Source organism: Columba livia, chromosome 5, assembly GCF_036013475.1.
Source record: "Columba livia isolate bColLiv1 breed racing homer chromosome 5, bColLiv1.pat.W.v2, whole genome shotgun sequence".
NCBI lineage: Eukaryota > Metazoa > Chordata > Aves > Columbiformes > Columbidae > Columba > Columba livia.
The window spans coordinates 7,898,962-7,911,395 of NC_088606.1; the positions used below are offsets into that span (position 1 = coordinate 7,898,962).

General features: G+C 44.6%; 1 protein-coding gene across 11 annotated transcripts in view; it reads left to right on the top strand.

The window, feature by feature from the left end:
- Positions 1-12,434, top strand: part of SYNE2 (spectrin repeat containing nuclear envelope protein 2) — a 197,853-nt gene that overhangs the window by 6,644 nt on the left and 178,775 nt on the right. Inside the window, exons 1-2 of one of the 11 annotated variants that reach the window (XM_065065857.1) lie at positions 4,249-4,263; positions 4,838-4,941. The exons of 8 other annotated variants lie outside the window; for them this stretch is intronic. The gene's annotated coding sequence lies outside the window, so the exon portion shown is untranslated. Of the gene's footprint in view, positions 1-4,141; positions 4,264-4,793; positions 4,942-12,434 lie in introns of those variants that run through there. 2 more of the 11 variants (XM_065065858.1, XM_065065856.1) reach the window with 2 other exon arrangements.

Here is a 12,434-nt window from a genome sequence, read left to right on the forward strand (position 1 = left end):
GCGCTGTTTTCTTAGCAACTGGGGCTCTGTTTTGGATCTGGACTCTCAATGGCCGGGTTTGTACAGAGAGATGCGGAGAGATGATCCAAACTCTTGCTAGCAAAGCTCTGCCTTTCAGCCCACTTACCCGATTTATTTTCTTCCCCGGGGCACAATAAATACTGGTTTTAAAAGTCTACCAGCTGAGATGCTTTCTCTGTGTATGTGCAGAGAGATGCTTATCTGTTGCTTACCACAACTGAAGTGTTTCCCCAACATGATCTGGCAGCGTGGGAGAGCACCTCTCAGGTTGCGATGGGTTGTGTTGTTTCTCATGGTGAAGGAATGAGCCGTGTGTGCTACCACGCTTGCCCCGGCTTTCCCGCGGTTTATTTTGAACCGTCGCGGGACTTTTAGATGTGGGAGAGGACATGGTCTTGGAGGAATGCTGGAAAAGTAGGCAGTGATGGCAACGATCCACTCCTAGCAGCGTGCCTGTTTGAACAAGTAGTTGGATTAGGTGGTGGGATTATACGTGTGGAGCACTGTATGAGTAATGCTTCGGGACTGAATCCATAAGCTGTGATTAAGGAGAAGGTGACATTTCATATACCTCTCACTTAATCTTCCCTTGCCTGAATTTCATCCCTGACCAGTGTGGGTGGAATAGTCCTGGAACTGAGACAGGTGGCCATGGGGCTGTTGGAAGTTCAGGTTGATCTGATTTTTGCTGGCTGTGCTCGGTCGGGAGGGGATTGGTACCCGGCTTGGGTCTGGGGGAGTTTTTTACTTCAGCTAATGTGGCTGACTTGGTGTGGAGCATAAATATGTGTAATATGTCTGGGGATACAAGTGGTATGTCCATGCTAAGGGACAGGTTATGGTCACCTCAATCCCTCCTGTGCAAACGTGCAGCTTCCCCAGGAGGGGCAGGAGATTATACCTACTGGGCTATGAATCAAGAAAGATGGTGTATGTTACCCCATAGGACATGGAATTGACTGCCTACCTTTCCTGGACTGACTCGTGTCCTGTGGTTGCTGTGAAAGATGAACGTATTTTGGCTTGGGATAATGTTGAGAGGGGAAGGACCACCAATGTCTGCAGTGTTTTGTCTGTGGAGGGATTGCGAAGTAGAGATGGGAAGGCTAAACACACTGTCTCTGAATCCTGGCCAGCTTGTTTGACCTTCATGGTTTGCTCACAAGTCCCATTGTTGTTGAGGATACGAAGAAGACAACCTTTATAGATCACCTAAATCACCGTTCACAGCAGGAGATGAAGCCAGTCGCTTGTGCGGAGATGCTCAAGGGCTAGGACAGGGGCAGAAGAGGGAATGGGGATAAAACTTCTGTTTAGCTCATCTGTGCAGACAGGAGGGGAGAAGAAAACTGTGCTGGGGAAAAGGGCTGGTGCGGAACAGGCTGTTGTCACCCGGCAGGAGGGGAAGTGGGGCAGAGCTTTGACTCTGGGCTTAACTTCGGTCTCTGGTCTCTTGTAGGGAGGCATGTTTGCTTTTGAACCTTCCTGCAGCCTGCTGATAACTCCCTACACAATGCAGCCGCACAGATTGGCTCGAGAGGTTTTTAAGGAACTGCTGACCCTGATACAAGCAATACTGTTTGTGGCTGGGGATGGGAAAGAAGAGAAAAGAACAGTATTAGTTACTTGAGCTTTAAAACTCAGGCTGGAGGTTCTATCAAAGGAAGTGACAATTAAGATGGAAAACAAAGCCCTTGTAATTGCTTTCATGGAAGTGTAGGGAGGAGGGAAAAATGTGGGTTTCACAGGAAAAAGTTTTGCTTTCTGAATCATTTGACCTGTTGTTTGCCAGGGGAAAGAGAACTTAGTGAATGATGGAGCGAAACAGGGAGGCAGAGAGAGGGGAATGAATACGCTGCTCAACACGCCTTGTTGGTCTGCAGAGAATGGCCCATGTACAACTGGCCACGAAGTGGCTGTCGGCACTTCAGAAATGGGTTTGGTTCAGTTTGCATTACTGAGACTTCTTGGGTTTTGCTGTTCCTTACCACCTAAATGATGCTGAGAGAGAAATGAAAGCTGCCTCACCAGAGGCGCGTCCTGCTTCTTGGAGGCTCTCATGTAGTGAGCAACGTGGAGCTTTGGTTGTAGACGTATCTGATGAAAGCTTCAAGTTCAACAACTAAATGAAGCTCTTCTAGCAAAGCCAAGCCCACTCGGTGAAGGTGGTTGTACATTGTCTAGTTACAAGATGTTTATGATGGTTACAAGCACAGAGCACTTGCACAATGTGTCTCTGGTGTAGATACTCTTTTTCACTTACATGTAAACCAATGGAGGTACTTCTTTGCTCACTTCCTTTCCCCCAATTTAAGAGGGTGAGATTCATCTTACCAAACCACAGCATAACTATCCGTGTGAGGGACAATTGTCCAGACTCCTTTCGTAGTCACTAAAAAGAAGCAAACACTTTTGGGCCATGATTCAGCTACATTGCATTGGACATCTAAAAATACATTGGACAAACTGCCCTAAAAGTGCCTGTTTCTCTCCATTGTGTCTGCAGAGTTCAAACAATGAACGCACTTGGAGGCATCTCTCATAGCTGTTTAATGTCAGGAGAGCTGAATCTCAGCCAAAGTGTCTTGTGTCTCAGCAGAGCTTCTAGGAGGGCTCCTAGTGTCCTCATTTCTGCCAGGCTCGGCGTCCGTGTAGGTTGTGTGGTGGAAGGCAGTGGAGCCCCTGGAGGGCTTTACATGAAAGTGGACAGCAATGTCCAGGTCAAAGCCTTCCTCCTCCCCTGGTCAGTCGTTGGATTCAGAAAAGCTTTGGGCTTGACCCACAGCACCAGACAATCTTCTGCTATAAATAAGAGGCCGAAGGGGATTTGCACGGTGGCTTTTTGAAGGTCGTACATCAGGTTAGTGGCAGAGGTGGAGGCGATGAGGATGACCACGGGCTGCCAGAGATGCGATCCTGCTCCCGCTCTTTGCGGCTGCCGTGCAATCTGTCCCGGGGGCGACACCGGCTGCCTGGCTCTTGGCGGCGGACGGCATCCAGTAGGTACTCGTTTCCTTTTTCTGAAGACTTTCTGCAAAATTTAATAGTCTGTCAGTCATCCTCCTTTCCCTGTCCTTTCTCTTCCAAAAATCTGGACTTCAGGCATAGCTGATTTATGGTGTATCCACTGGGCTGGTGTGGATGATTGTGTGTGTGCTCTCAATCGCAAATGGCTAAACCTGGGAGTAAACATCCTATAGTTCAGGCTTGTAGTGGCCTTGGACAACATGTGTGATTGCTCAGTGGTGTTCAGGTGATGTGTGGAAACTCTTTAGGCAGACGTACTTAAACCTCGCAATGCGTATCTAAATGCAAATTGATTTGGAGCCACACAGGGAGCTGTGACCTGGCCTACCCTGAAGTGTCGCTGCCACTGTTGTTATTTAGCAGAATGGAAAAAAGAAATCACGAGCTTTTCTGGAAGAAGCCAACCTATCTGTGTAGGTGGACCAGGGAGGTTCGGGATAAAATTCCTCCTGTGTGAAGAAGTAGTTTATAGCAGAAAGACTTCTTTTATTGAATGAGCTGAGTTTCTAGGGGGAGAATCTGTAGAAGGAATTTGCTAGTATAGCAGAGATATGAAGTACAGGCAAGTACTGAGTGTTAAACAGATCCTGTGCACTTCTGATTTCAGACAAATACCACAGCGTTCTCCTATCTTTTTTTGATACGTGAGAAATAATACGATAGCAGTGAAATAGGAAGAATGTGTTGTCTGAGCCAGGATTTGATTCCTGAAGTTCTGCTTAGGGGGTCCATGGTGAACTCCTAGAAGTGAAACAAATTGCAATTTGATCCCAGAGAGAACAACTGGGGAGAGGAGGGAAAGAGCAAACTATTAAATAAGAGCTGGGAGAAAAGCCAGCCTCCAGAAATAAACATAGGAGAGCGGTTCCAGGTATTTCCTAGTATTGTCATTCTGCTTCATCAACCTCTTAGACTGTAACAAGTGGTTTCACAGTTAGCACACTGGCAGGTTTAGGGTTGTTTGCTTGTTTTTAAAGAAAAAAAGGTATCTGTTAGATTGTTCGCGGCGTTGTTTCTTACGCAGGACTGGGTGGGATGTTGGTGATGAAATACCCCTGGGATGGGGAAAGCAGAGCTTGTTGTTGTAAGAGGGAGGTAACAGCAGAGTCGGCTTTGTTTCGGGGGAGTGAAGAATCTGGATTTTCTTCCCAGTTATGTGCCCAGGGCACCTCAGCAGTTTCTGCGGGGGAGGAAGCAGATACTTGTGCAACCTAGGTATGAGTAAACACTGCTCCTGCAGAGCAGTTGTGCCTTACTGCGTCTGTAGGTAGACTTGTAATGGCTTTAAGGATAACATTTGCAAGTGAAAGCTTCACTTTTGAAAATCTTGGAGGTTACTCGGAACATGTTTCTTCTTGCAAAGCTTCTCCAAAAAGCCAGTCCAGGAGTTTACTGTACCAAAAGCCAGTGCGTGGATTGTAAGGAAATTGAGGCACATCCTGTTCCAAGGACTTGCGTCGGCAATCACGACAGCTCAGTGCCAGAATTTTGTCCGGGATGGTGACTCTGAGAGACACGTCTCTGTGCACAAACACGCCTGGGTGGGCTGGGGCTGGCTCGGGCAGTCAGATGTGGCTTGTGGCTCCTCTCACCCACTGGGCCGTGGTCCTGCCGCGGCTGCTGGGCCCTGGGGAGGATGGTACAACCGCTCTGCTTACGCAACTCGTGCTCGCTGTTGCTTGACTGAACTTGCCTATACGTAACTTTTGTGTTAGTAATATTGCTGCCTCTCAGCAACGGAGATGCACGGGGCTCACGGGCATTTGTTCTGTTTTGTTTCCGTTGCAAGAAATCCTGATTTTCACCAAAAGCAGCCAGGACAGCTCTGTGATTCAGGCACTGATGAGGAGACTCTGTCGTCCTGCATGTGCAGAAGGGGAATACATGAAATAAGTAAGGCATCCTTTAGTCTGGGCTATTTCTAATTTGGAGTCCTCAGTTTTGCAATTGCAACTGTTGTTTGGGTTTTTTTTATATTATATAGTGGGAACATTTTATTCTAGCAGGTTATGTGTAACACCAAGTTTATTGTCTTGGGTTGTCTATGTGTAGTTTGGCTGTTTGCTTCTCTCTGGCAACAGTACTGGTAAGAATAACAGTGTTTGGCCTGGTTTTCATTGCACACAAAAAGTTATTCTATAGGCTTGAAACTATGCTATGAATCAGAGATTTAAGTTTGTGTGTGTACTTTTCTTTTCCTAAAGCAACTAATTATTTGAAAGCAAAAAGAAAGACGTTTTATTTGTCTTAAGCAGTAAACAAAAGTGCTTTACTTTGCGGAGCATGGCAGAGGCTCTGCTGAGTTGTCCCAGCGAAACGCTGGTTTTCTACCACAGCGGAGGGTCCCACAAAGTCGGCGTGGGGGGCAGCACCGTCGAAAGGCCCTTTTCATGTGTGCAAAACTGGCACAGACTTGCAAATGGACAGGCTGATTTGCCCACAAACCTTGAAGTGTGTGAGGTGGAAAACCAAACAAATAAGACCCTGACTAACGTTTTAGGGGGAATTTTCAGCTGAAATGATTATATGGACTTGAAAAAAACCTCACTTTTTGGAGAGGCAGCCCTTCCCAGTCAGAGCAGAGGTGTGCTAGGAGAAGAGCAGTGGTTTGCGTTGCTGTACCCTCAACGGGACGTGCTCGAGAGAGCAGCTGACGAATTCACAGCTGCCAGGGTAGGACCTATCATTTAAATTGTAATTTGCCCTTCAAATTTTGGCAAGCTTCGTTTGCCGTTTGCTTGACAAATCTCTCTTTTGTGTTCTCCTTCTGCCTGTGTGAAACAGCAAGCGCTGCCAGAGACAGCTACTTGCAGTAGATTCCTTTTCTCTGCTATATTTAGTGATCAAAACAAGTTTGTGATCTTTGTAGGAATACTGCCAAAGCAGATAGGTTTAGCGTGAGACATGCCCTTTCTCTTTTGGTTCCCAAATACACATTGCATTTCACTTTCCTCCCCTTTCCTGACACCATCAATGGCTCTGTCTGCGGAGATCTGTTGTGCAAACATTGCACTGCCGCTTCCAGTGGTTTTGCTCTGTAAAAACGAGTCCCCGCTATAGTGAAAACTCCTGCATTTAGATCACTGCTATCCCTACCTTTCCCTTTTCTTAATTTCCTGAAAGAGCAGGTAACTGCTCTTCAGGAAGATATTTCTCAACAAGAACAGCCTTATGATTTAATTGAGAAACTCCAGGCCTTTTATTGCCTAGGTGAGCTTCACTCAATAGAACAATGTTTGCTAACCATCTGACTGTTTCCTTTATTTGGGGAAAAAGGGAATTAGGAAGGCAGTGGAAAGGAAACGTTTGTATTCCTTCAAAGGCAGAATATTACTAGGAGCCTGATTCTCATTAGTATCATGTCATTAGTACAAAGCAGGTGTAGTTTTTATATACTGCTGTTTCAAATACCTTTTACACCATATAAAGTGGCTCCAGTGATAATGGCTGTGAGTCTCTATTGAAACAGCAGTTGCAATCCAGGGGAAAGAAAGAAACGTTTGTAAATAAAAGAACGAACTTCTTGCAATACTTCTTGCTTGGTTAAATAGGCAGCGTTGTCCAGTTTGTTCTCATGTGAGAGTTAAGCTGGCTCTGATTGCATGCGATTCTTTCCCCCTTCCCTTCTCAGTTGTAAAACCTGACTCTGGGCCAGGAACTGCTGAGGAAGGGCTATGATGAGCTGTGCTCAGTTCTTTGCTTTTGTGATGGGAGCTACATGCCTGAAGGCCAAAGATCTGTCGGTGCCCCATGGCTCTGGGATTGCTATGGCCATGCTGCACTTTTCCCTTTGCCAAAAGGTGGCCATGCAGCATGTGGCTGTGCTTGGCTACCAGCCTCACCTGAGCCCAGGTAGCCAGGGGGAGGGGGTAAGATTGGAGAAGCTTTTGCGTGATAATGGAGAAGGGCTTGTAGGAGTGAAACAACAGGAGTCGTTCATCTCGTTGCCTGCTTTCCTGGTGAACCGAGTGGGGAGGGAGAGGTCGTGTTTATGCACTGGATGTAATTCCAAGGTACGGCAGAGATCTTGAGCCAGCGTGTGCTTCTCGTGTTGTTTTTACGATAACCATTCCCTGCAGCCCCGTTATCTGCGGGAAGCGGCCTTGGGGCTTCGGCACTGCTGGTGTGCTGGGCAGGGAGGTGTGCGAACAACCCCTGCTTTGGAAAAGCTTTTTCCATTCTAGCCCTGTGGTGAATGCACTGTACAAATGATGTGGCTTTTTGCACAAAATCAGAGGCTTCCGAGCATGGCACAGGTAGATTTGGTCTGGGATATGCTTATGGATTATGTGTTTCGGATATTGAACTGTTGTCCAAATCCTTGACTTCGATGAAGTCATGAAATCACCATCGTATTTTTGGCTTTCTGCGCAGGAGTGTACCCTGGTGTGACCAAGGGGCATGGATGGCATCAGCCTTCTGAGCCTCCAGGTGTTCGTTGCTCTCCCTTTTTACATTAACAACTGTGATTTTGAGTTCTGAGCAGTTCTTGTATTTATTAACGATGTGAGAAAACTTGGAAACCAGTTGAAAACTAAATGTTTTCTCCAACTTCAGTAAGTATGCTTCAGCATTGCATTTCCACTTGGGAGTAGGTGAATGTGAGACAGGCTCTTGTTCTGAGGGCAAACAAATGTATCGTGCATCTCCACTGGTCGGCTTTTGTGACTGCATGAACAAGGCGTAGCTCTGTTAATAAAAGCATTCGTGGTTTTGTGTGTGAAAAACAGCATGGAGTTAGTGTAGTTTTCAAACTGTAATTGTACCAGGATGACTGATATATTACTATGCCCCCCCAAAAAAGAAAAGGTCAAGAAAGACACTTTCCTAACCACATTTTTAAATTGATTATAGCAATGAGAAGATCCATTGTGCTTCTGTAACAGGAAGTATTACTGATGTGTAAATCAAAGACAAACCAGCAGCGTTTGCTGGCCTTAAAAAGTGCTGTGGCTTTTGTATACTCATATGCTTGTCCTGGCACGTTTTCAAGAATTATAAATAGATCACTGGGAAGTCCCTGGATAACAAAACTGTACTGCTGTGGCTTGTCATAAATAAACTAATAAGAGATGTCTTGGTCTTGCAGCTCTTACTCTTTGGAGGGGTCCTTACTTGTGCATATAGTTTCAGTGTGTCAGTTCAGCTAAGGCGAGACTATTTGTGTTGCAGTGGGGTGTAGCTTTGTGTCCATCTCCTCATCTCTTGCAGATCTAATGCTCGCTGGGCTTGGTTCTTTCTGCTCAGAGTTGTTCAGCCTTTTCCAAACTTTTCCCTTTTTGATTCTTTCATCTCTAGCTTTCGATAGCTTAGGAAGACCCAAGGCCAGACTTGTTTCAGCAATATCCCAGGCAGTGCAGTGTCTCTCTAATGCCACTTATTAAAGGACTAGCTGATACCTGTCTGACTGTGGTAAGGTATTATGTAGGATCAGAAAGCTATAGCCTCTTTTCCCTATCACCTTCAAAGTGATGGAAACCTAATGGAAGCCCTTCCTCCAGGAAAGTGCAGAGATGTGCCATTATTACTTACTGGATTATGGCAAATATTTTTTTTCTGCCAGACAGAGAGGAGTTGTCAGATTCTCAAGTGGGAGAGGTCAAGGTAGGTCTGTCAATGGTGCTGCCCTGATTTTTTCTACCTGAGGATCCTGCTCTGAAGTGAAGGAGATCAGTATGTTTGCTGTGTGATCTCCTTCCAGCTGTGGACTTGTATACGGTCTGAGATCACTCACAAGAGCAAGGTTGGCAGGCGTTTTAAATATTGAAGGGATGAACTGCAATCTGGAGTAGGACCTTAAGAAAAGAGAGTATTTTAGTGTAAAGGTCTTGGAAAATTCATGCTTTAAACAGATCTTCCTCCCCACCCCCATCACTGGGTGGAAAAAAATGGTGAAACTGTTGTAAATGAAGTGTTGAGGAGAAAGAATGACCATCAAACTTCAGTGCTGTGTGAACTGCTCTGACTTAACAAAGGCATTTGAACATTGGAAGTGAGGGGAAAAAAAAGTACTGTAAAAAATCAAAACCCCAAACGTCATAAGGGATTTTCCATGATAATTCTTTAGGTCTTATTATCATGATTTGAATCCAAATGGTTTGCCTTCAGGGAGGCTGTGACAGATTTACAGAAAACCAGTTTAACAAAAGAAGGTAGCTTAGTAGTATAATACTTTGCGAGGCTCAAGACTTGTACTTTTGAATGTTTGTGCTTCTCTCTGAATGTGTAATAAACTGAGACCTCTGTTCATAACCAGAAAGGAAAAGAGTCTTCAGTCGGTCTGCATTGTGGAGCTCTGCTTCCTTTGGACGAGTTCACCCGAGATAAAAATCTGCCATTTCTGTTCACGGCGTTGGCTCGACTGAACACATGAGTAATAATAATCTGTTGCTAGGAACAGACTTCAGTTTACATGTAGAGGCCTCCATGGAGGGAAAGTCTTTTGAATCCCTGAGTGGATCATAAATAATCAGTGGCACTTCAAAGGAGGAAAAGTAAAAACAAGCGGTTGGAGATGCCATGCAAAGATGTCTGTAATTCCTATTGCAACACTAGTGGAAACCATGTAGCCAACATAATTGGGAAAATATGGGGCATGTGTCTGCAAAGGCAAAACCAACGAGGCAGGGATTTACTAACAGTGGGTTATAATATTCAGCCACCTCTTGCTGGGCTTGTTTGCAAGGTGTCTGTTTTCAGCTTTGAGGAGTGCACACCTGAGCTAATTTCATGCCACATGATTTTTCAAGGTGGGCTCCTGGGGAGGGCTCTGGGGGTGCATTTGTGCGACACAGTGTGGGGGCACGTCGGAGTTGGCTGTAAACTCACAGCCTGCAAATGGGCTTACCTGGGACAGTGTGGAAATCACACCAAGTACTTCACTTTGCTTCCTAATTAGTGTGGACAGCTGTTTTATAGAAGTGACCTTGCCTAATGAAATACACATTTACATTTTAACTGTACTTACATACTGTATAACTGCTGATTTTTTTTCTTACAATGAAATCTTACCGTGCTTGATACTTGGAACAGCTGGAAGACAAGGTTTGCAAACCACCCCGATCCAAACTGTAACATTAAGGCTGTGAAATCCTTGTTAATGAATCCTCCAAATCACTTTGAAACTTTTTCTCCCTTCCTTTCTTCTGAGACAAGAATGTCCTTATAAAAAGACTCTGCTTAAGAAGAGCATCCCTTAGTTCTCACTGGAACTTAAGCCTCACTGGAGACACGGTATTTAAATTAGTGTTGTTTATTGTTATGATAGTGGAATGTAAAGCTTGGATATGATTATTTTCAAGTTAGTTCCTTGAGATTTCCAGTCTGCTACCTGCTCTTAGGTTTCTTGCTGTCCATGTGCCTGTGTCTGTTTGTTAAAACCCAGGTTGTTTGTTTGTTTTTGTTTATTTGTTTTAACTCTGCTGGCTAATTTCAGCTGAACTGGGAAAGAAAGATTCCAAGGAAGTTGAAGTTATGTGACATGACTATGCTGATCTAATTTCCACCTATGTTTTTAGGTGCCCATTGTGGGAACAGCTGGGGAGGTAAGGGAAGAACTCTACCCACTAGAGGAAAGCCTGGGTTTGAGTCTTATGAGTGCCCTTGTCACGGGAAAAGCTTTTGTTGATGGTTGAACCATTTGAGCTGGAGATTGAGCTCAGGGGGTTGAGAATTTGCTCCTTTGGAGAACACCATGGAATGCTTTTCTCTCAAGGAGGACATTTGTAATGCACCTTTCTTGTGGGACTTCTCCCATGGTGAACAAAAGATGAGCTTGCACAGCAGCTCTGTGCAATTAAGATAACCAACAGGGAACAAATCCATTTGAAACAAGGTCCAAGAATTCTTGGAACTGTCTCTTTGGCTCTGTGATACTTCACGGGTTATCCCCAGGTGTAAGCACTTAATGCTTTCCTGTGTTAATGCAAAACTCTCCAGAAAGAGGGAAGAACAAGGTCATTCTCTTCCCTTTCAGTTTTATCCCTACTGAAAATGCATGGTGTCATTTGAAACCCTTTGATTTATTTTCCACACTATGGGTATTTATTTCCTAGTTGTCCAGCATTTAATGGAAATGAAGGATTTGGTTTAGCTCTGCAGTTCGTTGAGTTGTTACGAAACAGAATAATGGACTTAAATATAAAGTAGAAAAGACAATTGTTCCTACCACTAGGGAAAGCATCGCTAAGCAATCTTACCAATAACTTGATGGTTTTAGACTTCTCAGAGGTTGGTGTGATACAGTTACACTTAATATGCTTTATTTGAAAGAAATGCAGAGGCGGGAGGGAGGGCAAAGGGACTAGCGTATTGTACCTGTGTAATCCCTTCTCAGACAATCTGTACCTTGTACCTTTTAAAGAATATTAATCCTTGCAGGTATGTCCTCCAAGAGTCTGTGTGTCTCCCTTTCAAAGCAGCTGTGGAGTCTTCTCTTGGGGCAGCGCAGGAACCTGCACTGTGGATTTGTCGAGCAGCTTTCTGCATTTAAAAAAAGCCCATCCTTCTGTGAAGGACGCCTTGATTTGCCCTTAGAAGAAAACAGGAGCGTATGCTTTTTTCATTCATACGTGTTCTGTGATCGTGTGCCATAATATCAATTAATTAATTAATAAATCAAGTAACTTAATAAAGTTAATTCATGCTTCAAAACTTAACACACTTTCTGCTTTACAATCCTGAAAGTTTTATTAAGTTCAACTACTTTCATACTTAGAGATCTGAACTGTGGTTGTGGTCCCATCATGTGAAGTGCAGTGCTATATGCTGTGTGGTTGCTGTAGCTGTCAAGGGATGGGGACAGAGGAGGGACAGTCACAGAAAGGTTAAAAATCCATTTTGTTTTGTTTATGAAGCTCTCATCAATGTTGTCCATGGGTCTTGCGTCTTTCCTTGTTATCCTAGAGGGATCCTGATCCCTTTCTCTGGGCTATGCTCCAAATGACTTCAGCATCGTGCAAGTTAGGTGAACGTGACATGGCTTCATCTACATAACCATCTCAAATCTGGATACTTTAAGGTTGAACAGATATATATGTTTGAACTGCTTGGGGAGTGTGTGCTGCTTTTGTGCCTTCAAAAGAAAACCCTTAAATAGTGTTTATTTTAAAATAAAATGAAAAAGTGAGAATAAACTAGGGTTAAAGAGAAGAAGAGCATGCAGCGTCACTGATGTTGAGTGCGTGTCCCAGAACCACAGGAACATACACACATATGTAGTTTCGGGGTCATCTTGCGTGTAGGTTATGCTGATGTAGCAATGGTGGGTGTCTATATGTGTGCTTCTAGTCCTATTCTTCTTCCTTTACATGGACACCCAATCCGAGTTATAACCTTGGGTTCAAATTCAGGTAGGCTCATTGATTTCACCTGTGGATTCACTGTTG